Source organism: Helianthus annuus, chromosome 15, assembly GCF_002127325.2.
Source record: "Helianthus annuus cultivar XRQ/B chromosome 15, HanXRQr2.0-SUNRISE, whole genome shotgun sequence".
In the NCBI taxonomy this organism is placed as follows: domain Eukaryota; kingdom Viridiplantae; phylum Streptophyta; class Magnoliopsida; order Asterales; family Asteraceae; genus Helianthus; species Helianthus annuus.
This window is the reverse complement of record NC_035447.2, coordinates 90,487,120-90,511,505: the sequence shown is the minus strand read 5'-3', so window position 1 is coordinate 90,511,505 and position 24,386 is coordinate 90,487,120. Positions and strand designations below refer to the sequence as shown.

The 24,386-nt window shown below is 36.4% G+C and overlaps 1 pseudogene; it reads right to left on the bottom strand.

Annotated features, from left to right (window-relative positions):
* Positions 1 to 18,762: 18,762 nt before the first annotated feature.
* Positions 18,763 to 21,672, bottom strand: LOC118487485 (annotated as a pseudogene).
* Between the last annotated feature and the right edge of the window lie 2,714 nt (positions 21,673 to 24,386).

The following is a 24,386-nucleotide window of genomic DNA, read 5'->3' as shown; positions in this document are numbered from 1 at the left end:
AATAAAATTTATTGATCAATATGGACTAAAAGCGTCAAAAAGTGCACAAGTTTGCATTTTCACGCATATCTTACGTTCTGAATATATCTGGACATCCAAAAATTTATGTAAGCATTAAAATATTTGATCTTAGTATTTGGCATAAGAAAATTCCATTCGTCGCTTGAATTGGATCGTTTTTGCGTTCATTACGACTTCTGTCGTAATTAAGCGAATAACGCGATCGTACGACCAAACGAACCAACATTCGAGATATTTTTGAACATGTTTTGAGTTCCCTATACTTTAACTTCATTTTAGAGCCTTGAAATGAGGATAACGGGGCTTAAACGTGCCAAAAATAGGCCGAAATGCAAGTTTCTCATGTGCAGGGGCCTGTTATGACAATATGCCAAACTTCTTCACACGGGCCGCGTAAGGATGTATGAATGTTTACGCGGGCCGCCTGAGGCACCCAGATCAGCAAAACTGTTTTTACAGCTGTTAACAGTTGTTGCACCTGATTATTCCACTTGCAAATGGTTTTTGCAACACCATGGGCTCATTCTAGGTGCTCTAATGGTTTTGCAAAACAAGGGGTACAAGTGGAGGGGCTAGATCGAAGCTCGTTTCCGGATAAACGATCCTAACGGTTCTAGAAATCCTATAAATACCCCCCACCCCTTTGCTCAAAACCCACACTTGATTTCTGAGATTTCTCTAAGTTGAAGTGCTAACCACTTCATACCTGAGAATACTTGGAAAATCAAAGCTTGCGGGGACCTTCTGTAAGTATTCTTTCGTCCTTTTCATTCGTTTTTATCGTTAAAGTCAAACTGCGTTTGACTTTCTGCATTGACCAGTTTATGGTCATTGCGAAGTTCGTTTGAACTTCATAACGTGAGCGTAATCACGATGGTTATAGTCTCTAGTGACTATACCTACTGATTACCACGTTAGCTAGGCTCAGTGACGAGTCGTAGTTTCGGCCAAAATGCGTATTTATGCGTATTTTGTAACCAAACTACTCTAGGATATCAAAACCGTTTGTTTTGATATCAAAACCTGTTTTCTAACTTAACTAAACATGTTCTAGCATGTTTAGCTCGTCACTTTTTAGATTAGTGCTTGTATAGAGTCGTAAGTCAAGCGGACTAAACACCCGCTTAGACTTTCGAACACGACCCGTTTGGTCGATCATTAGGATCCGACCAAACATGTTTAGTGACCATAGTTGTATAGGGAATAACCTTCTGAGGTTATACCTTATGGTCACCGAGTTTAAGTAGTTGCATGATAAGTAGTTTATATGCCTTAGGTAAATTACCAAAATACCCTTTTTATGCATAATTAGTAATTAAGCATATGTAACCCAAACTTTTGACACGTAATTGATTATGTAACATATTTAAACATGTAGAGGCATATAATACTTTTCAGAGGACTTGTTAGACGCCTCAAACGCGCATTTCACGCACGACACGTTAAAGTAGCATAAGCTACCTTAATGGGTCATAATGGGTCGAGAGCACTTAGGTTAGGTTTCAATTTAGGATGTAGGCTTTGCTAAACCATATCACATGAGTTCCAACACTCATTTGGTTTACAAGACTTCATTCTATCCGATCGTCCGGTTTAGGCGTCTATTGTTTGACTAGTGGTTCGATTACTAGGTGCTACTTGATTTCTTTGGTTTACTTGAGATTGTTGAAGTTCTGTTGATTGAGGATACTTTGCACTTCATGTGAGTACATAGTTCCCCTATTTTACTGTTTTCAATTGTTTTGGGGTGATTCATATGTACGAAATGGTTTCAAAGTTTAAACGATGGTTTTTCAAAAAGAATTAAGATGGTTTATACAAAACTAATAACGATTTCAATAAAGTGAACAAACTTGTTGGTTGTAGTTACATAACAAATGACATTCATTAGCATTGATCAAGCCGACCAGTATTAGGTTATGGTACCATTGGATCTGACAAATCCCGTTATTTTACTACACCCATGGTTATGTGTGGGGGTTGCGGGTAACGACTGAATCTGATGTTAGTTAATTTACCCTTTGGTGGTTTGCTAACGCGAGAAGCGAGACGCGAGGTGGTTGAGTCACAAAGGTTTGAATGTTATTAGCGAGACAACCATATATAGTTTTCACAATTAAAACGAGGATGATTTAAACGATTTACACAAGTTAACGATTTGGAAACGATTTTGAACAAAATGAACAAGTTGGATAAACAATTGGTTTTTTGTTAGTGTTTAGATAACGGGACGGGTGTAATGTATGAAGGCATGGTAGATACGTCGCTGGTACTTCTTATATATAAGTGTTTTCATCATATTACATACCGTGTCGTTATTTAGTTCCCTTTTGTAAACGATTTTCAAACGATGTCACACAACGATGTTTTCTAAAAGATATAAACCATACGAGTTTTTTAACGAGTTTTTACAAGATGTTTTACTAGTTGGTTTTCTAAAATAAATGTTTTTGGGGTTAAGAATCATGGCTACGAGATTTTATAAACTATAACACCATCTTGATTTGAGTTGGTTAATTATGTTTCAATACACTTTTCAAAACGAGGTTTGTATTTTGACTCTTGTTGTCACACCCCGAAATATCAGAGCATTGGTGTGACTAGACTCGTATCTTCATTGTATAGTGGAAGCAAATATAAGCTAAGACTTCTAGAAATTGAACGCCCGCTAAGTACTCGAATCCCCAATGGCTCTCCTATTCCAACCGTGCCATAACTTTGAAAAGTAACATGAGAAAGAAACATGCGAAAAATCAACATAAAGTTGAGCGAGTTCATAGTTTGTTTGTAAAAGATTTAAAGTAAATCTTTTTGAATAACCGGTTTTTGAAATATTGTTGAGAAAACGAATTTAAAATCATTTTCTTGTCATGTCGTATGGAAACTTTGTATGAAAACATGGTATGTATCTTATATAAATCAAGTATTTCTGTATGTATCTTGTATAAATCAAGTATTTCTGTATGTATCATGTATAAATCAAGTATTTCTGTATGTATCTTATTGTTAATGGGTTGCAAGGCCATTAACATGTGACACGACATAGGAAGCAACCAAACCATAGGCATTTTTCTAGTTGGCATATTCTGAGACACAAAAGCACTGCTTGGTACTCGTTCTCACCAAGAGTGTGGCTGCCCGAAACCCGTTAGATCTAACCTTTGTTCTGCGGTCTAGGTATATTTTGATTAATGGTGCTTATGGTACCCTATTCGTGACACGATTTCTCGTATCATGTATCATTTCTCGTGTCATTTCTCGTATCATTTCTCATATCATCATACCATTTATAAACATCGTAACATGTATTTCACCCCCGAAGTTATAAAACAGAAAACAGTTAAAAGAAAAGGGGGAGCATGAACTCACTGGGTTTAGAATTCGTGTGTATGCATATTTCGAAAAATATGCTTGTTTGAAAAACCGGTATAAAACATAAGCTTTTCATAAACCATTTGTGTCAGTTAAAACTTGCTTGTAAAATGGTTTAGAAATATGTAATTCGTGTATGCTTTGCAAAAAGTGCATGTCTTTCCACCCCGAAAACATTTAGAAAAAAATGTAAAACCGTAAAAGGTGGGGTTATGAACTCACCTGAATATTCCTGTGCAAAGCTAGCTATATACGACTTCGTAATGTCGTTTCCAAGACGAGACTCGCTAGCGTGCATTCTACAATATTCCTAACATGGAATATCTTGTAAGTTTCTAAATAAAAGCGGTAACTAATCTACGTGTCACTGAGCTCTACCGAATCGTCAACTGAACGATTTGACGGTGAATTGTTAACTTAACAAAAATGCTTAAGTTATACTCGTTAAGTCTGGCTTATTGTCGGTAAAACTAATAAGTCTTGGAAAGACTTAGTCCTCGAGGGATTTAAAATATATATATATTTATATAAAAATATATAAATATTTTGGTAGAATCCTGTTAGTCGTCTTGAGAAGTCGTTGTGTAAATAAGAATATTCGTATGATACGATATTTGAAATAAATATAAAACCTATATTTATTTTTATAAAACGAATTCGAGTCGTGTGATATTTGAAATAAATATATAAACTATATTTATTTTTATAAAAAGAGGTCGTGTTATATTCTATTTGAAACAAATATATAGCTATATTTGTTTTATGAAACAATTTCGTATTGTTTGATTTTTGAAATAAATATAAACTATATCTATTTTTACGAAAAGATTTCGTATTGTTTGATACTGGAAAGGATTGTCGAAAGTAATAAAAGCATTGAAAATATTATTTCACATTTTACTTTATAAAAGCGTTGTCGAAATAATATCCAAATTGTCGTTTTCGTGATGTTGTGAAGTGTCGTCGATATTTGTATTTTGTTTTCATAAAAAAAATTTACTGGAATAGGATAGTTCGTTTTATAATAAAACACGTTTTATTTTTACAAATTTTCTCGAAAAACGGGCAGAGTTTCCTCTGTTTTTGGACGCCCCCGACAATCAAGTTGTCGTTATTTTTCAAAATTCAACACAATTCAATCACCAAATGTAAAATTACGTCAATTGTACCAACAAAAGAAATAAATAGTCTCTACTTAATTCGGTCCGAGCTCGAGTTTATGTAAATAACGAAAACTATATAAAATAACATTATTAACGCGTGCCGCTATAAATTTTTACCATTCTTCGTGCCGTTTGTGTTTGTTAACTGAGTTTGACTTGCGTTGACCGAACCGAACTGAGTTGACCAGTTGACCGAGTTGACTCGGTTTGACCGAGTCAACAAAATCCGAAACTGAGTCTGACCAAGCCGCTTGACCCAAGCCGAACCATTGACTTCTGTTGACCCAAACCAGTCAAACCTGTCTTTGACCAGGTTTGACCAAGTTTGACTGTTGACCGAGCCGTTGACAAGATCTGACCCGAACCGAACACTCCGCCGTTGAGCTGAAATGAACACCCGAAACACGAACATGAATCTGATGTTGACCCGAACCGCAAAACGAAAATAATCCATACAAAAATCTGAGATGAACCAAAGAAATTTGATGTTCATCCTGAACATAATCATCTTCTATGTCGTCACCCGTGTCCGGATCGAACCACACCCGAACCCATCCGAAGCTAAACCAAACCCGAAACAAATCAGAAGTTGAACCTGCAGGGTTGCTGATCGGAATACTTGTCGGACCAGAGCCACTGCCGCCGTCGTGAGCAGCGGCGCTGCTCCTCATCTCCGTCACTCTCTCTCTCTCTCTCTTCGTGATTCTCTCTCTCTCTCTCTCGGTGTATCGCAGCCGCAAGCCATCACCTCTGGCCACCGCGGACTTCATTGTGTCAGGCTGGAACTCATCGGAGAGGGGGGTGGGTAGAGGTGAAGAGGGAGGAGGGTGGTCGTGTCGTAGGCGTCGGAAAAATGGTGCCGACCGGCTGGAATTCCACTCCGACCGTCGGACCAAGCAGACAAGAGGGGAGAGGGTGTTTGGGTATGTGTTGTTGTTTGTAATGATAATCGAGAGAGATGAGGGACCTGTTGTTTTTATGTGTGTGTGTTGTGTATTTAAGAAAGAAGACGATGAAATGTGAGGGTTTCATCTTTGATTGTTTGTGTGTTTATAGAGAGAGAGAGAGATAGGGGTAATTTAGGTGCTGTTTGTTTTTTCTGCAGGAAAACCTCTTCTGCTGCAGGCCACATCTGCAGACATCTGCAGGAGAAGAGGTGGATCAAATGTCTGCAGTCTGTAAGGAGAAGAGGGTTTGTTTTTTTTATATAAAACCTCTTCTAAATATGTACAACACACACAAAACTCTCTCTACTCTCTCTCTACTCTCTCTCTTAAATCTGAACCACCACCATCATCACCACCGCCACCACTTCACCACCACCATCATCACCACCACCGTCACCACCTCCGCCTTCACACCGTCACCTCCCTAACCTAGGGTTCCATCGAGTCGGAAGATTTCGAGATGATGATGATGGTCTGAACGACATGTCGACGGCTCCGGCCACCGTTCTCGGTCTCCTGCTGCTCCCTCTCTCTCTCTCTCGATTTGGGGGTTTGTTCGATTTAGGGTTTTGGTTCGATTTGGGGTCGGAGCAGGGGTTCGATTTGGGGGTTTTGATGATGATGATTTGGGGGTTTTGATGATGATGATGGTGGCAGAGTAGTGGTGTCGGAGCAGGGGTGGTGGTGGCGGAGCAGTGGTGTCGGAGCAGGGGTGGTGGTGTCGGAGCAGGGGTGGAGGTGATGATGATGATGATGATGATGGTGGCGGAGCAGTGATGGTGATGATGATGATGGTGGCGGAGCAGGGGAGGTGGTGGCGGAGCAGGGGTGGAGGTGGAGGTGCTGCCAAGAAGAGGTAAAAAGCTTTGGTTTATATCTTCCTCAGGAAGAGGCTGGGGAGAGGTAAAAAGCACTTCTCAGAAAAAAAAAAACAAACACTCTTCTCAGGCTAAACCTCTTCCCGCGTCTGCACGGTGCAGACAGAAGAGGCCATGAAGCTCTTCTTGAAAAAAACAAACACCACCTTAGTGTGTTGTGTGTATTTGAGAGCATTCACATCCAAATAATCAAATTGTATGTGTGGTGTTTTTAAAATATAAAAATTATAAACAGTGGTTCTGAGTGGAGGAGAGAGAAAAGGTAATGATAAAGGTATAAAAAAATATTATTTAATTGAAAAGGAGAGAGAAAATGTAGTGTTTTTTAGTGTAATTTAGGGTGAAAATATGATGGATTAGATGTGAATGCTCTGATGTCTGCATATGGACCCCTTTATAGAGATTTTGTGATCTTGCATAGATCTTGTGTTTCATCTTTTTGAGACAATAATCCAATTGAGATTTTATAAATATTTTTTAGAGATTTCATAAGATTTGTGTGAATCCTGTATAGATTTTGTGAATCTTAATAAGATTTTGATAGGATTTTTAAGGGACGATCTAATATATTATGTACAGGTTTAGGCTTAAGCCCAGGGCCCACAAGCCCATCTCCTGTGTAAGTGGCCCGTAATTCCTACGAGACCCGATATCGTAACCCAAACTCCATAGAATAAAATTTTTAAAATTAAAAGGCGTATAATAGTGGCGTGGTCAGTATTTTGCACGGTATCAATCCGTTGTCATTTGATGTTCTGCAGATGCCACGTGAATCTTCAAACGCGTACTGTAGAGTCGGATAAGCGTTCCTAGGCACTCCAAAGGCCGAATTAAGTTAATTTGTGCTGTAATCACTATTTATTATCGCGTTAATCACCTGTTAATCACGTACTTAGGAGCCATAAATTACCGGTTGTCACATTTGTAGTCTAATCAAGTACTGCAACATGTAAACGAAGCCATGATTCCGATACTCTTATAAAACCTACGTACTCGCCAGCATTTTTTTTGCTGACTTTGTTTTTACATATGTTTCAGGTGTTGTTGCTTGATGTGATTTCTAGGATGCATGCGTCACATAGGATCTGGACAAGACCTTACTGACATAATAACAATGATAGTCGATATTTAACTTGTTTGTTTTGTGTCAAGACAATGTAATGTTTAATATTATCAATAAAACGAAACTATTTTTGTATCCATGGTTGTGAAACAATTATTCTGTTGCAACACTCCCCGACGCTTCCGCCACGGTTTGTTGTCCTATGTGGTCGGGGTGTGACAACGGTTGTCCGAAATCTATAAATACCCCTTGATTTTCATTTCCACAACTTGCACAAATCAGTCTTCTTTCATATTCTGGATAATTGGGACTATCCCTTCTGGTTGAAGGTCCCAATCTTCAAGTTTTCTTCTTCTATCTTCAAGCTTTAGACCTCTTGTAAGCTTCTTTCATGCTTTTATGCATTTTTAAGCATGAAAGTCAAACGGTGTTTGACTTTCTGCTTTGACCAGTCTTTGGTCAACACAAAGTTCGTTTGAACTTTGCAACGTAAGCGTAATCTCAATGGTTATAGTCCCTTGTGACTATACCTACTGATTACCACGTTGATTCGACGTAGTGACGAGTCGTAGTTTCGGTCAAAATACGTGTTTATGCGAATTTTGCAACGAATCTATCTTTGGGTAACAAAACACTTTGTTTTGATATCAAACTTGTTTTCTAACTTAGTTAAACATATTTTAACATGTTTAACTCATCACTTTTTGTTTAGTGCTTATATAGGGTCGTAAGATAAGCGGTCTAAACAACCGCTTAGACTTTCGAACCCGGCCCGTTTGGTCGATCATTAGGATCCGACCAAACACATTTTGTGACCATACTTGTATAGGGAATAACCTTCCGAGGTTATACCTTATGGTCACTTAGCTTACTTAGTTGTATGGTAGGTAGTTTATATGCCTTAGAAAAATGACCAAAATGCCCTTTTTGCGCATAATTTCATTTTAAGCATATGTAACCTAAATTTTGACATCTAAACTGATTAGGCAACATTATTAGACATGTTAAGGCATATAATACTTGTCATAGGACTAGTTAGGCGGTCCGAATGCGTTTTCCGTGAACGACGCGCTAAAGTAGCGTAGACTACCTTAACGAGTCGTAATGGGTCGTAAGCACTTAGGATAGGTTCCGATTTAGAATGTAGGCTTTGTTAAACCATATTAGATGAGTTCCTATACTCATTTGGTTTACGAAACCTCATTCTATCCAATCTTCTGATTTAGGTCCGATTTATTAACATAGTTAGCATATATTAGGTGCTGATTGATTCCGTGATCCTCCTAGCTTTGTTTGATTGTTGTTTCAAGATCATTTAACAATATCAAGTGAGTACATAGTCCCCTCTTTTACTGCTTTCAAACATTTTGGGGGTGAAACACATGTGCCTACTTGTTACTTTCGTACTTTTCATGCTTTTATAACACATGCTTGCTATGTTCATGTAGTACACGTATAGTACATGATTTCATCCATGTTTTTGCTATGTATGTTTAATTGACATGCTAGTACATTGATTTCATAAACACATTTGTTTCATATGTTTATTTCAGCATATGTACACATTGATTTACATCACATTCATGCTATGTATGTTCATTTAGCATACTTAGTACATTGTTTTCACATAACATGCTTACATTTGGTATGACATTTGGTTTGTTTAACGGGATAAAAGTACGTTCATTAACATTGATCACGCCGCTTGGTAGTAAGTAGTGGTACCATAGGACTTGACAACTCCCATTCCAGAAATCCTAGGTTTGTTTGGACGTAAGGAATGACTGAATCCAAAAACATTTTTGATAACTTTTGATTTGTTCTAGGGTTTATCCTTCAGTCTCAAGGCTTGAATGTATACGTTTAACATCACCACATAAGTGTTTGTATCAGTAAAGCATGGATTTTGCAAAACATATCTTTGACTTAAACTATGATTTATATCAAATACATTGTTTTGTACATTTCTTTCTTATAGGGTTGAGTAAATGCTTTTATTCACTATAGATTACATTGGATTATACATGAACATTTTCACATTGGTTTTAACAATACATTTTGGTGGTTTGTTTTGGGTAAGTGATTTAAATAATGAGGCATGTATAATATGATAAAAGCATGTTGGATACGCCGCTGGTACTTCCTATATATAAGTGCTTTTATGATATTACATATCGTAGCGTTATTTAAACCATTTCAATTTAGACATATTACATTTTACATAGATAACATATTTTCACATAAACATTGTTTTCAAACAACTTATTTTATACAAACTCATTTTTACTTGGTTACTTATATAACAATACATCTTTCTTTTATATATCATATGATTTTCTTATCACTTTTTATATGGTTTATAAAAGAAAACATTTTCCTAAGATTCATGACTAACTTTTATAAAACAATTCTTTCAGTTACAAGTCATGAATCCTTAATCAATAAACCTATGTATCTCACAGACATTTTTATGCTAACGTACCAATTTTCACATGTGTTTTCAGGAGCTGATGCATAGGATTGTTCAAGATAAACTTAGGCGGACTTGGGCCTTAGTGACATAAAATAAAGCAAGATTAGTTTAATTATGTTATGTACTCTTTGTTTCTTTCGCTTTAAGACAATGTACCCCTTTTTATTTCAAATAAAATGAAACTTTAAATATCATGGTTGTGAAACAATAATTCTGCCACTCCACTCCCCGACGTTTCCACCGCGGTTTGTTGTTTTACGCGGTCGAGGTGTGACAAGTTCGTTGTTTATTGTGATGCATCGCACACAGGTATGGGTTGTGTGCTTATGCAAAGAGGCAAGCTGATTGCCTATGTGTCACGACAATTGAAAGTGCAAGAAAAGAACTACACCACCCATGACTTGGAATTGGGTGCCGTTGTATTTGCACTCAAGCTATGGAGGCATTACCTGTATGGAACCAAGTGTGTGATATATTCAGATCACAAAAGCCTCCAACACTTGTTTAACCAAAAAGATCTCAATATGAGGCAACGTCGTTGGATGGAAACATTGAACGACTATGATTGTGAAATTCGCTACCATCCGGGTAAAGCGAATGTGGTCGCTGATGCATTAAGTAGGAAGGAAAGGGTTAAACCTATTAGGATCAATGTTAAAAGCATTGAACTAAAGAACAGTTTAAACGAGAAGTTATTGTCAGCACAGAAAGAAGCCATATTGGAAGATAACTTTCCAGAAAGATTAGGTGCAACTATTGATCAGTTCATACCTGGGAATGATGGAATCCTTAGAATGAATGGTCGAATCTGGGTTCCAATTCGTTGAGGACTTAGAGATGTAATCCTCCAAGAAGCTGATAATTCTAAATATTCGGTTCACCCGGGCAGTGATAAAATGTACCAAGATCTGAAAGCAAATTATTGGTGGATGGGTTTGAAGAAATCCATAGCCACCCATGTGGCTAAATGTCTGACGTGTGCACAGGTTAAAGCTGAACATCAAAAGCCGTCAGGTTTACTGCAATAACCAGAACTCCCCACTTGGAAGTGGGAAATGGTAACTATGGATTTCATCACCAGGTTACCAAGGATGAGACATGGAAATGATACAATATGGGTTATAGTTGACAGACTGACAAAGTCAGCTCATTTCATACCCATCAAGGAGACGCATAGTTCTGACAAACTAGCCCAGCTGTATGTGGACGAGATTGTATCTCTCCACGAAGTGCTAGTATCTATTATATCCGATAGGGATACTAGATACACTTCTCATTTTTGGAAAAGTTTCCAACAATCTCTAGGAACTCATTTGAATTTCAGTACTGCTTATCATCCTCAGATGGATGGACAAAGTGAGCGTACGATTCAAACACTGGAAGACATGCTCGGGGCTTGTGTTATTGACTTAGGTGGAAGTTAGGATGATCATCTCCCCTTGATTGAATTTTCATACAACAACAGTTATCACACCAGTATCCAAGGTGCGCCTTTCGAGGCCTTATATGGAAGAAAATGCAGGACGCCTGTTTGTTGGGCGGAAGTTGGGGAAACTCAACTATTAGGACCTGAGATAGTCCTTCAGACGATGGACAAGATTGTTCAGATCCGTGATCATCTAAAAGCCGCCCGGGATAGGCAAAAGAGCTATGCAGACAAGAGGCGCAAACCTCTAAAATTTGAGGTAAGAGATAAAGTATTACTCAAAGTGTCACCTTGGAAGGGAGTGATGCGATTTTGCAAAAAAGGGCAAGCTGAGCCCTAGATATATCGGACCATTCGAGATCATCGAATGTGTCGGGAGCATGGCCTATAAGCTGAATTTACCTGAAGAGCTTAGTGGGATTCACAATGTGTTCCACATCTGCAATTTAAAGAAATGTCTAGTTGATGAGTCGCTAGCAACGTCCCATAAAGATGTGCAAATTGACAAAAGCTTGAAGTTTATTGAAAAACCTTTATCGATCGAGGATCGACAGGTTGAAAGGCTACGGAGGAAACATGTGCCAATTGTAAAAGTGAAATGGAATGCCCGTAGAGGTCCTGAATATACGTGGGAAGTTGAATCCACGATGCGGCAGAAGTACCCTTATTTGTTTCAGTAAATATCGAGGTCGAGATTTCTTTTAAGGGGGTGAGTATGTAACACCTCGCAAAATTTTGCCCAACAAAGCATTGACACGTGTCATGAATCCTAGTCGGATAATAAAATTATCTTGAAAAAGATATAAGAGTCAAACATGCAAAACCTTACCTCTGAGTGACCATTTTTCAGAATCAGAACTTTATTTTAATGATTTCATGTTCAAAAAAACGACTGATAAAAAGTGATAAAAGTTGTATGGACATATATAAAAAGATTCAAAAGTTTTGTCTTCTGGCCAAAGCTTACGGACCATAAAAGGTCCATCTTACGTTCAGTAAAGACTGTAACTGGGCGATACAAATTAAAAGCGATTACGGACCGTAAGGGCTCAGGCTTACGGTCCGTAAAGACTGTACCTTGGCAGTAAAATGAAAAGCTGCAGGTTTGTCACCTTCTACACCCAATTCTCGAAACCAGCTGCATGCTAATGGTTTTGTAATACCTCTAGGACACATGTACCACCCTTAGAACATTAGGGGACACTTGGAGTGATCTTGTGAGACTTGTTTCACAATAAATAGAGCTCACTCTTGAGCTTTTGAACTTGCACACTTCAAAATTCACTTCAATTCTCTCTTGCTTGCATTCTCTGGGATTCCTAATCAAGAAGGAAGCCCTCCTCAGTTCAAACTTCGTGCTAGGACCTTGTGTAAGTGTTCTTAGCATCTATAGTTCGGTTTTTATATGCTTCGAGACCGAAAGTCAAAGTTGTCGTAATTATGCTTTAACTTCTACTTTAATCTTTATCGGTCCAGCCATTATTCGAATTGAAAGTGGCTACGTGATCATAATTAGTTAGGTGATAACCCCTCAAAAGGGCACCTCCTAATTACCACGTTTACTTAGTTAATTGTCGGGTCAAAGTAATTAACATAAAAAGTCAAACGGGTCAGTTTTTAAATAAATTGATATATGATAATGTAGAAGCTATAAAATATGTTTTGTCACTTTAACAACATGGTAAATATTATTAGAACATGTCTAGACATGTTTGACCTGACAATTCTGAGTTTAGGCTCGGTTCGCAACCGAAAGTCGCAGAAGTTGACCTTTGCTTTGACTTACAGTTCTAACCCGAATTAGCTTAGTTTCTTTGTGCATTAAGGTTCCTTTGTGACCATACTATATAGTAGTATAACCCTCTAAGGTTATATTACATGGCCCCTTAGTAATCTGAGTTTATTTACCTGATTCCGTTATTATGCTTAACTTTGACCATTATGCCCTTATGATCTAAAACGAGATTTTTGAACATGTAAGCATGCAAATAACTTAGTTACTGATATATAAACATGTCTAAATTATGTTGATATTATTTTCTAGTCTCAAACTAATGTTATGCAAGATATCGTAAAATTTAACTTTTATAAAATTAAATTACGCTTTTATGCATAAATCTTGTTTAAACCTAAATTTTGACACCAAACTCATTACCTACTGTTATGATATCATTTTTAGAAATTTTTGGAATGTCGGGACCTTAACTTAGAGTTCTGGTATAAATTCTATAATTGACGATTATGCCTTTTTTGCTAATAAAATGTGTTTTAAATATGATTAACATGCCAAACCTTTTTCTACTGATTTAATATGTAAAATAAAATATTTTAATCATTCAAGGCTGGTCAAAACCTCAGAATCACATAAACATCGCAAATATCGTCAATTATCGATTTTTACGCTAATTAGGTGCATAGTATGGTTTAAAACCATATTTAGCACCCAAGACTTGTTACCTACTGAAATTATAAATAATTTTTAATATTTTTACAATAGATATAAGTCTTGAACTCAGACTTCCAATTTTGTCCTTAAAAGCATATGTGAAATGACCAAAATACCCTTTCGGGGCATAGTTTGGTCATAAATGGTAAACCACAAATATGTATGATATCCTACTAATTTAACATCATAAAATAAATATTTTCACAAAATGTTTTTGAGCAGAACATCACTTACTATTAAACCTCTTTTATAAATTTCAAAATGACCAAAATGCCCTTACGGGACTTAATTTGGTTTTAAAATCTTTTTGGGCATAATTGTGAATATCCTAATGATATCATAACATATTTAAAGCATAATAACTTACGGAACTTGTACATGACTCATCCGGCTACCCGTTATGCATATACGCGTTCGGTGCGGTTTATGTAACTAGTTTGCATAAATTAGCCGAAACGGGTCAAATCTTATCATTTTAACTTCAAAATCCAGAATGTATTTAGTTTACCCATTTTATACAAGTCTCCATACTTGTTGGGTCTAAATCACATTACAATCTGGTCATCGCTTAATCTAGCGTTTCGTGCCGTAAATCTTTCTTTAAACTAACCGGTCCAAGTTTACAACTTAAATAAGACCTGTTAGTAATCTAATAGGTCAATAAAACCTTGGTTCCAGATTAGGAGCCCCGGTAAAAGCTACTTGCACTAGTTGAAATAAATTATACGGCTGAGTAATCAAATCTCGCATTTTAAGCTCAGGTAAATACTTTTAACTCATTTTCCCTTATACGGGCTTGGGATACGGTAAATTATTACCGCTTGGTCGGGTATGGAATCTTTAATCGATTAGTGGTTAATTCATTGACATAAACCGTTTTAATCTGTTTTGTTTGATATATAAACTTTTGGGGGTTAATACGACCGTGTCCTGGATATCCTCGGCTCATTTCATTTGAAAATGGCCACGACTTAAGCACGGGGTGTAGGCATACACCTGAAAGTTGCGTATGTACAAAGATATAACCACACGTGAGGATAACTCCTTGTGGGATAATATATATGGCGTGTCTATTAATCATGTATCGGCTTCTATCCCGGGCCCTAAACGTACGACAAACATGTAAATCTGTATACAAGATTATTTTATATAATTATCCCAAGTTATAAAAGAATTTTTGTGCCTTGTGTATTTAAATCAATTTTTTTAAATGTTTTAAAAAGAGTTGGTTAATTGTATTTACCAGTGTAAACTAACGTATTATCAAAAAGGCTAAGTGGCAGGTACTACTCGTAATTGGCTGGGAGCTTCTGGGCGTAAATAGTGAATCTTGCAAGTTCGTATGCCTTAAGTCTGTTGAACAAGTTTTTGTATAATATTTAGATCCGCCTGTGGATCCTTTCTTACAACCGTCTGTATATTATTTTTTCTTACTTTACACTTTCGGTTTGTAATAGTAATTTCTACCAAGACTTCCGCTGTTCTATAAACTGTGTATATTTGACTATGATGATATCAACTACGTCACGATACTCCCCGACGAGCCCACCGGTAATATGTGGAAATATCGGGGTGTGACACCTGATCGTTAGTCCCCTGAAGGGCCTGTTGGACTTGCACTACAATGTTCGGGATTACTGCGGCCATTTCCTCCGTAATGTGGGCCGCCATACGTCGGCTGGAGTTTCCAGTTCGTTTTCCGATATGGTGTCGTCTGGTCGACATCTATAAGGATTAAATGCAACAGACCGTGAGTTTTATGTAAGAATGTATAAAGTGTCGATTTAAGAGTGAAACTTATGATACGAAAAGATTTGAATCATAGAATATATGAATAATCCAAGACGTGACATAAAAATAAAATCAACAAATCCACGTAAAAATCATACGAACCATAGAATATAAACTTAAATAAATTGATATCTCAAAATGAAATATTGGAAATCATTGGGTTTAATACGTCGGAGATTTTAATATGTTTTCCATGTGTCACTTTCGTAATTATGTGGGCCCCGCAATTACCGAGCTCTTGCATGATCGACATATGTTCATCCACGGACGTATACTGAACCCAAAAGAAAATCCATAGAAAGGATATTTGATTCAAGTTTGGGGTGATATAGAATGTTGTTTGGAGCGCATCCATGACTTAACACGGAAGCGTTGACTTATCAAAGTGTTGACTTATCAAAGTGTCGTTAGTTTAAGTGACGTTTGGTGTGACATACTTTGACCTAATAGGTATCGATACTCTCATCGTTGGTCGCCAGGTAGGCAAACTGGTCCTTAATTGGATTTATACGATTGCCAAACCTAGACAGGACATTCCGACTATCGGTACGTAACCCTTCCAGTTACTACATGTCTGTCACATAAAGTTACTTTGACGAGATAGAATGATTTAAATGAAATTCAAAATTCAAAATAAATAAAATTCAAGAATGATCAAAAGATGATTATTATACATAATAAAACTTTAGATAAATAAAATAGGATTCAAGTGTGGAGGATCATATCATATATATAGTAGGTAATGTGTGGTGTGTGACGAATTATAAAGGGATAGCATGATATAAAACTTTCAATAAATAACATGTCACATATTAACTTGTAGCACATAGCACATAGCGAAGATATTCACAAAGCATAAGATAAAAAAAATGAACATGTGCATATGTGTGCTTTAAAAGATTTATAAGCTAGGACAATCAAATAAACACATAAGGTACCTAATGTACCTCCCTAACTATAGTCTAAGTCTAAGGGCCTAATAATCTAAGCCTAGTTCCCTATAGTCAAGGCTCTGATACAAATCTGTCACACCCCAACACGCAGCGGATAAGTACGGAGTGGACTGTTTGCCCATAGCTCATGACACTAATTGGAGTTACAATTTACAATATTTAAAGCACAACCAAATTAAAATGCCACATAACATATAAAAATCTTAAATGTTTATACAAAGTTCAAATCAAAAGATAACATAGGTTTTCCCATTTATTTTTCCTAAGGCCCATGCTACGTGACCTCTCCACTCGATCATCAACCTTGATTACCTGCATCACGTTAGGAAAAACATATTTTGAGTCAACAAACAAGTTGATAGGTAATTCCCTCATTTTATTTCAAAAAACATTTTATAAATTAGATTTTAAAAATAAATAATTTTTAGCATGCAATTCAAGGTTAAAATAGGGATTGTCTCATAATGTAACTTACGCAATAATCACATTACACCAAACAAGTACACACAACCATTCAACAACAATACGTAACAAGAAAGAATAATAGACTCATGACAATAGCGTGCATTAGTCTAATGCCCCGAGGAGCGAGACTAATACCGTTGGCGATACTAGGCTACAACCCATGGTCGTGAGGAACCTAGTCAGCGTGGATCCACATGACACAATAGCATGCAATAGACTTGACAAGTTATAGCATATACAATAATGGAAACGTATATAGGCATCCACTCAATAACTCTAGAATTAGCATGTTGAGTAATTTGAAAATGTATAACATGATGCACCCCAAAGTTTGTAAAAGTGTAAAAATGGGGAGAAGGAAGAAATTACTCACGGTTTTGCGTTCCGTTTATTTCCTTGGATCGATCGTACGGGTTTGAGGAAATCCAACGAGAAACACTATCCTAGAATATATATATATTTATATATAAAAATATCAATCAATAAAATACCAACAATAATATACAAATGCTCTAGGGTTTTAAAGAACCAATACCTCTAAATATTATTATCCCAAATTCCTAGATTATCATTTTGACTATTTATAAATTAATACCAATTCCTAAAATTTATATAATATGAAATTTATTATATATATAAACCTACAATCAAATATCTTATTCTCACCGATTTATAATTTTATAGTTTATGTGATCTTAAATGTAAGCTTCTTAGTATCTACACTATTTTAGCCAAATCATAGAATTACAACTTAGTCAAATAATATAAGTAATATAACTTATGTGATTTGACACAATATATATTTTATAATAAATATTTCTATAAATCTATATGAGTATGACAACAATGATTATTTAAATGACCATAAAAGTGTATAACAATTTTTATACTAAAATGGGTGTCTGTTAATCCACAATCATCTATTAGTATTGTTGTCTTAAATATAAAATTTTGGTTAAACAAAATACATATTTAAATGATTTAGTCTTATAAAAATCACTAAAAATACTCTATGGTCTTAACAATTTATATAGACCTAAGATATATATCATGAATATAATTTGCATAAAGTCTCTAAAAAAATACATTAATTAATAAAATGAGAGTTTTAGAGTTTTGTACATAGAATATGATACTTCAAATTGAGAATCAAACGTGCTTTATCAACAAAAATTGATAGAGAGCTTTTATAGATAATAAGAAATAAACGAGACTAGACTGAAGAATAACTTTATTCATTGTTCTTATGAGAAAATAATATATAGGTGATCCGTACCTTAATTGAAATGTGCGATGAAAGAAAACTATTTTTTTATGTAGAGCCGATCACAAGATCCTTATGTGGGAAGTGGATGTCAAATGGAGCTAGAAAACTTCTATGTTGTTGCAGACGAAGATAATGAATTAGAGGATTGGTTGGTTTAGAAATGAGAGCATAAATAAGGATATGAGAGCAATAACGATTCAGACTACTAAAAAATTATTTTACTTAAAAAAAACGTTTCATTTGTGACCATTCAAAAAGCTTTCCTTAATTCTATTCAAAAAATTTTGGCAAGAGTAACGATTCATTCTTTATGCCAATTATTAAATGATTAATATGACAATAATTAATATAAATAAATGATAATTAAAGTTTGACTTTGAAACACCATGTTGAATTTTGAAGTTAGTAATTTCGTAAATACATAATTTGTATTATGAAAATAATTAATTAAAATACTAAATTATTAATTCTCTATGCATATGTAAAAATTGTGTTGCTATATGAATATACTAGGTTAATGCCCGCGTAATACGCGGGTTCAACCAAAACCATATTATTTACTTTGAAATGTAATATTTTGTACAAACGCATACATTGGAAGAAACAAACAGAAAATTATTATAATTCGGAAAAAACTTCCTTGTAGACTGCATTTGTTGTTTTACTCGTTACATTCCCATCTTTGTCCAGTATAAGCAACTTCACACCAGCTCTGCTTTTGACTCTTGATAATGCAACACAAAGTTGACCATGTGAGAAAACTGGATATTTCAGATGCAATCCAAACCCTTGATAGAGATAAGTAATTGAGGTTACATCTTAATTTAAATATACTGAAAATTTTAATATATGTTATAATTCCTGAAAAAATAAAAACATGTCATGAATTTCTACATATCTCTTTGTATGCAACATTGAAGGTTTTATTTGTAGCATTACCATCACTATCTAATATTAGTAATTTAACACAGTTTTTGCTTTTGATTCCTGAAAAAATAAAAACATGTCATGAATTTCTACATATATATAATATATGGTTTCTGGAGCAATTCAGTTATTAGTTATTAGCATGAGAGTTGTAGTTTAATCACCAGATTCATTAATGGTGGCAAGGAAAATTTAGTCCTCTCATGATCCCACTTGGCTTTCAAGACTTCACCTATGACTTCATCTAATGGCGTGGTACAAACAACTTCCTGTAATGATGAAACAATATCATCTTTAATAAATAAAAAAAATATTCATTACTAACTAGTCTTCTTTGTAATCATTTCAAATCTAATCATTAGTTTAAATATAAAAAAATATTCATTACAGATTTACAAAATCGAATACTAAGCAGTCTCCTTATAATACATATGCAAATAGGGTTCATAATATAATCAGAGGTGTCATTTTCAACTCAATTACTTACGTGAGATCTACTTGGGTTATGTTTTGACCGGTCAAGTGCGAAAATAATTATCTTAAAAAGGAAACGGATCAAAACTCTGTCAAAGTTAGCTTACTATCTAAATAATATTAGTTTTGTAATCATATATGACATACTACAATATTTATAAAAAAGTGCAACTTTTTTAACAAAAAGTGCATTGAGCAAACCCACCCGAACCACATTTACCAAAAGTACAAAAGTGCCAGTTTGGTTTTTGACCTGTTACCTAACCAACCCATTTGACACCCTACATGTGAGTACGAGGGAGTGAGAGAGACCTGAGCCGCAGAAATGTTTTTGGTGAAAAACAGACATAGCGATTACTTCCATAGACAGCGGAACTAACATCAAATCCACTACCAACTTTTCCTTGAGCAATACAATGAGTCATTTGAGCTATCATATGCACCAAATCAAGATCCGAACTGTTTTCACCCTTTTGATCTTTAATGGAATATGGAAGATCAACAACCCCAAGGTAGTTCAGTAACGCAGCCACTACAGCAGTTGTCATAGCTGCAAATGACCCTAATCCAGTTTTCGCAACTTCTGGTTTGCAGTTTTCTCCATTTGAATCTCCAGCGTTAAAAGTAATCGATGTGAATGGCGGAAGAGCAACCAATGAAATGATTCTGGGACTAATGGGAGCCCACGTGCTTCGATCTAAATTTGCTAATTTTTTAGTTACTTATCATCGTAAACATTAAATAGCCATAAGTCAAATTACAAACATGTTAAAAGTTATAATCTACGTGACTCCGATATGAGTAGAAGTCATTGCAACCTAAGATTGTAATATCCATACCTGCATAACATTTCAGTTAGTAATCACTGATTAGAATATCAAATTCATTTCGTTGTGCATATACCTTTGAGTTTATCAAAAGTAGAAAAGATTTACTCTGTGACAGTAATTTTTGCAGTTTACTCCTTTTAATTTTGTCCAGTGTGGTGTATGCTGCTGCTACGGGGATATTGGACTGCATATTCAACAAAGGGGTTCCTTGATTCACTGAGATTTAAGCACAAGTCGATGAAAATCAGTTTCTAAATCCAAAACTCTCATCAATTTTTATCAAGCGGTCAATTTTATCAAGCTGTCGATTTTTACAGAGATAATAAACTACAACCACCTTCCGGATCTTCGGCTCCATCTCTAGCTCTGGCACCTGCTGCTGATACTTTCGCGACTTCTCCTTCCACACTTTAGCTCTGTCCGGACTCAATTTCTACCCGTGGTCTCACAATATCCGTCACCCCTGAATAATTTTAGTAAAGAAAATGACTAAATGACTAAAATACCCTTTTTATTAATTCATTAAGCATTTAAAGATATATTTGTAGGACCCATCTATCATATTGAATTGTAAAAAAATGAGTGGGCCCCACCATTGTCTTTCTTACTTCTTGTCAGACACCACCATCGACCTGAAATTCCGGCGCCATCATCTCCCATCATCAGCCACCAACCCAGATATTCGGGCCATGTCATCAGCCAGTTTAGTACCTGGCCCAAGCAAGCTGTCCCTGTTACGAAAGCTTGACATGTTCAACGCGGACGCCATCTGTGTTACTTTTGTTCTCAAATTTGCAAGCATATCTCTGCGTTTGTTCATTTCTTTCTCCGTTATGAAATTATTAAAAATAGGTTAATTGATATGTAGATAGTTTTGTTACAACTTTAAATTTTTTTAAAGACAAAAGCAAGATAATAACGCTCTCTTAGTTACAATTCACAAACTGAGCTGAATACATACAGAGGCTGTTTTGCAGGAAGCTTTTTCAGAAGAGACTGCAAACTATCAATTCTACTTCCCAACATCGTAATCTTCCTCCGAATCGCAGACGAATGACGCTGAGCTTCCGACCCTGCTCCAAACGAACTCCTCTCTGATATTATACCAGTAATGTCATCAGCAAGTTTAGACGCTTCATTATACTCCCTCATCCATGGATCCGCAGAAGACGCCATTTATCTGAAACAGAAACAATAAAAAAAACTAACACATTAACCGCCAGCCACCGTTATACATAATTGCATCCAAATTAGGGCTCACAAACATCCATAAATATCTAAAACCACAGCGAAAACCATCAGATGGTGATGGTGGGAAAGAAGACTCATCGGCAAAAAAAGGCAATAGTCGTGAGTGTAACGCAAATTGTTGGAAATTTTATAAATAATATTATATTAATTGTTAATATAATGATTATTTAATAATTAAGCCAAGATAAATGAGAGATCTTGTGCATTAAGTTTGTGTGTTGGAACCATAAACATGTGGGAAATTGAGCTTGTCCCACATAGGTGGAGAGATAAATCTTTTGTGAATTTATAATTAGAATTCTCTACACGAATGTATTCTTGTATGACAACTCACACCCAGTGGTAGCCAGGAGGGCGCGAAGCACCCGACCCGCGCCCGCGCCCGGGCACGGGCACGGGACCGGGACCGGGACGAGGGCGATGGGCGCAATGTGGCGCTTTGATGGCGCACTTTGCACTTCGCATCGCCGCGAGCCGCTTGGAGCCGCCTTTAGTATTTTTTAGATGTGTCTTGGCTTGTGGTCAACTAAAGACTATTCAAGTTCCTAACTGAAAAATAGTTAAGTCTCAGAATTTATTCTTATTGAATTTTGTATTCAATATAGACTATTCAAGTTCTTAACTGAAAAATGATTAATTTATTCTTATTGAATTGGATATTCAATGAAAACTGATCATTTTTCGAATTCTAGTGGGTGGTTATATACAAAGCTTGGTGCTTTGTTTTAGAGACACGAGAGTCTGAAACTCGTATGGTTCATACAACAAACACTAACGAATTTCCGAATTTTGGATCTCTACGCACTCTTGTTTCAGGTATTGTTTCAGGTGCTAGGCTAATCCCGGCAGTACAATCTGCTTAGGCTGTTGTACCCTGGGAAACAGACGAGTTCACCTGGGTGGCCCGAAATCTGTTTTAAGGGAAGCGTGATCTTCACGTGCCTCAGTCACCATTGGTTTTCGTTTTATTCCTTATTTTTCCTTGTAATTTGTTCTTAGTTTAATTTAAATTTCTTGTATTGTAATTCTTTCAGTTTACTTCTGTTCTTCTTTATGTATTGAAATCAGAATGTTTATTAATAAAATTTGTTATTTTATTTATTTTGTGAACGGTCTCCTACAAGCTTAAAACAGACTTTTAAAACCCGTTCACTGTTTTAAAAAGTTTTTTATAAACAGTTTGTTTTGTTCTTTAGCAAACTTTTGTAGTGTGTATTGGTTTTCTGTAAACCAATCTGTTTCTGCTATAAACTGATTGAATTTATATTCTTGTTTCAGAAATGGCTACCGTTGCAGCAACCACATCAACCACCGTTGGATCCACATCCACTACCATGGGACCATTGGTTGGTACCCAAGCGGCTCAAGCAGTTGCTAACCATGCTGAAAAACCAGAGAAGTTTACTGGTTTGAACTTTAAGAGATGGCAACAAAAAATGTTGTTCTATCTGACCACTCTAAACCTTGCGAGGTTTTTGACAGAGTCTCCTCCTGTTCTCGCAGAAGGGACATCTGATGTCCAATCTGTGAGTGCTATTGATGCTTGGAAACACTCTGAGTACCTATGCCGCAACTATGTGTTGAATGGCTTATCAGACGCCTTGTATAATGTGTATCTCAAGGTTCCAACTGCCAAAGAGTTATGGGAGTCATTGGAACGGAAATACAAGACTGAGGATGCGGGTACTAAAAAGTATGTTGTGGCTAGGTTTTTGGACTATAAAATGATTGATTCAAAAACTGTGATGAGTCAAGTCCAAGAACTACAGATTATTCTTAGTGATATTCTGTCTGAAGGGATGAATCTGAGTGAAACATTCCAAGTGGCAGCAATTGTTGAAAAATTGCCTCCTAGTTGGGTGGACTTCAAGAATTACCTTAAGCATAAGCGAAAGGAAATGACTATCGAAGACCTTGTGGTTCGTCTTCGTATTGAAGAAGACAACAGAATAGCCCACAAAGGAGGTCAAGTTGAAGCTTCTGCAAAAGCAAACCTTGTGGAACATGGTCAATCCTCAAGGGGTCACAAGGGTAACAAAGGCCACAAGTTCAATGGAAAAGGGAAGAACAAAGGTGTTGACCTTGGGCCAAAGAAAGGTGGTGTGAAGAAGAAGGCTGGTCCCTTTAAAGGGAAGTGTTACAACTGTGGACAAACTGGTCACCGTGCTGACCAATGTAAAGAGCCTAAACGTGACACGGCTCTTATGGTTGATGATGATGGTATGCCATTAGTGGCCATGATTTCAGACCTCACTGCCATGGCGGAGGAGGTAAATTTGGTGGGTAACGAGCCAAAAGGGTGGTGGGTTGATACTGGGGCAACCCGCCATGTGTGCCCAGATAAGACCCTCTTTAATACATTTAAAGAGGTGGTGGGAGAAAAGCTGTACATGGGTAATGCTGCTACAGCTGATATCAAGGGAGAAGGTGATGTGATCTTGAAGTGGACTTCTGGGAAAGAGCTCACTTTGAAGAATGTGCTTTATGTTCCAGACTTGCGCAAGAGTCTTGTGTCGGGTTGGATGCTTAACAAGCATGGTTTTCGTTTGGTTTTTGAAAGTGATAATTTTGTTTTAACTAAGCGTGGTATGTTTGTTGGAAAGGGCTATGCCCAGAATGGCATGTTTAAACTTAATGTA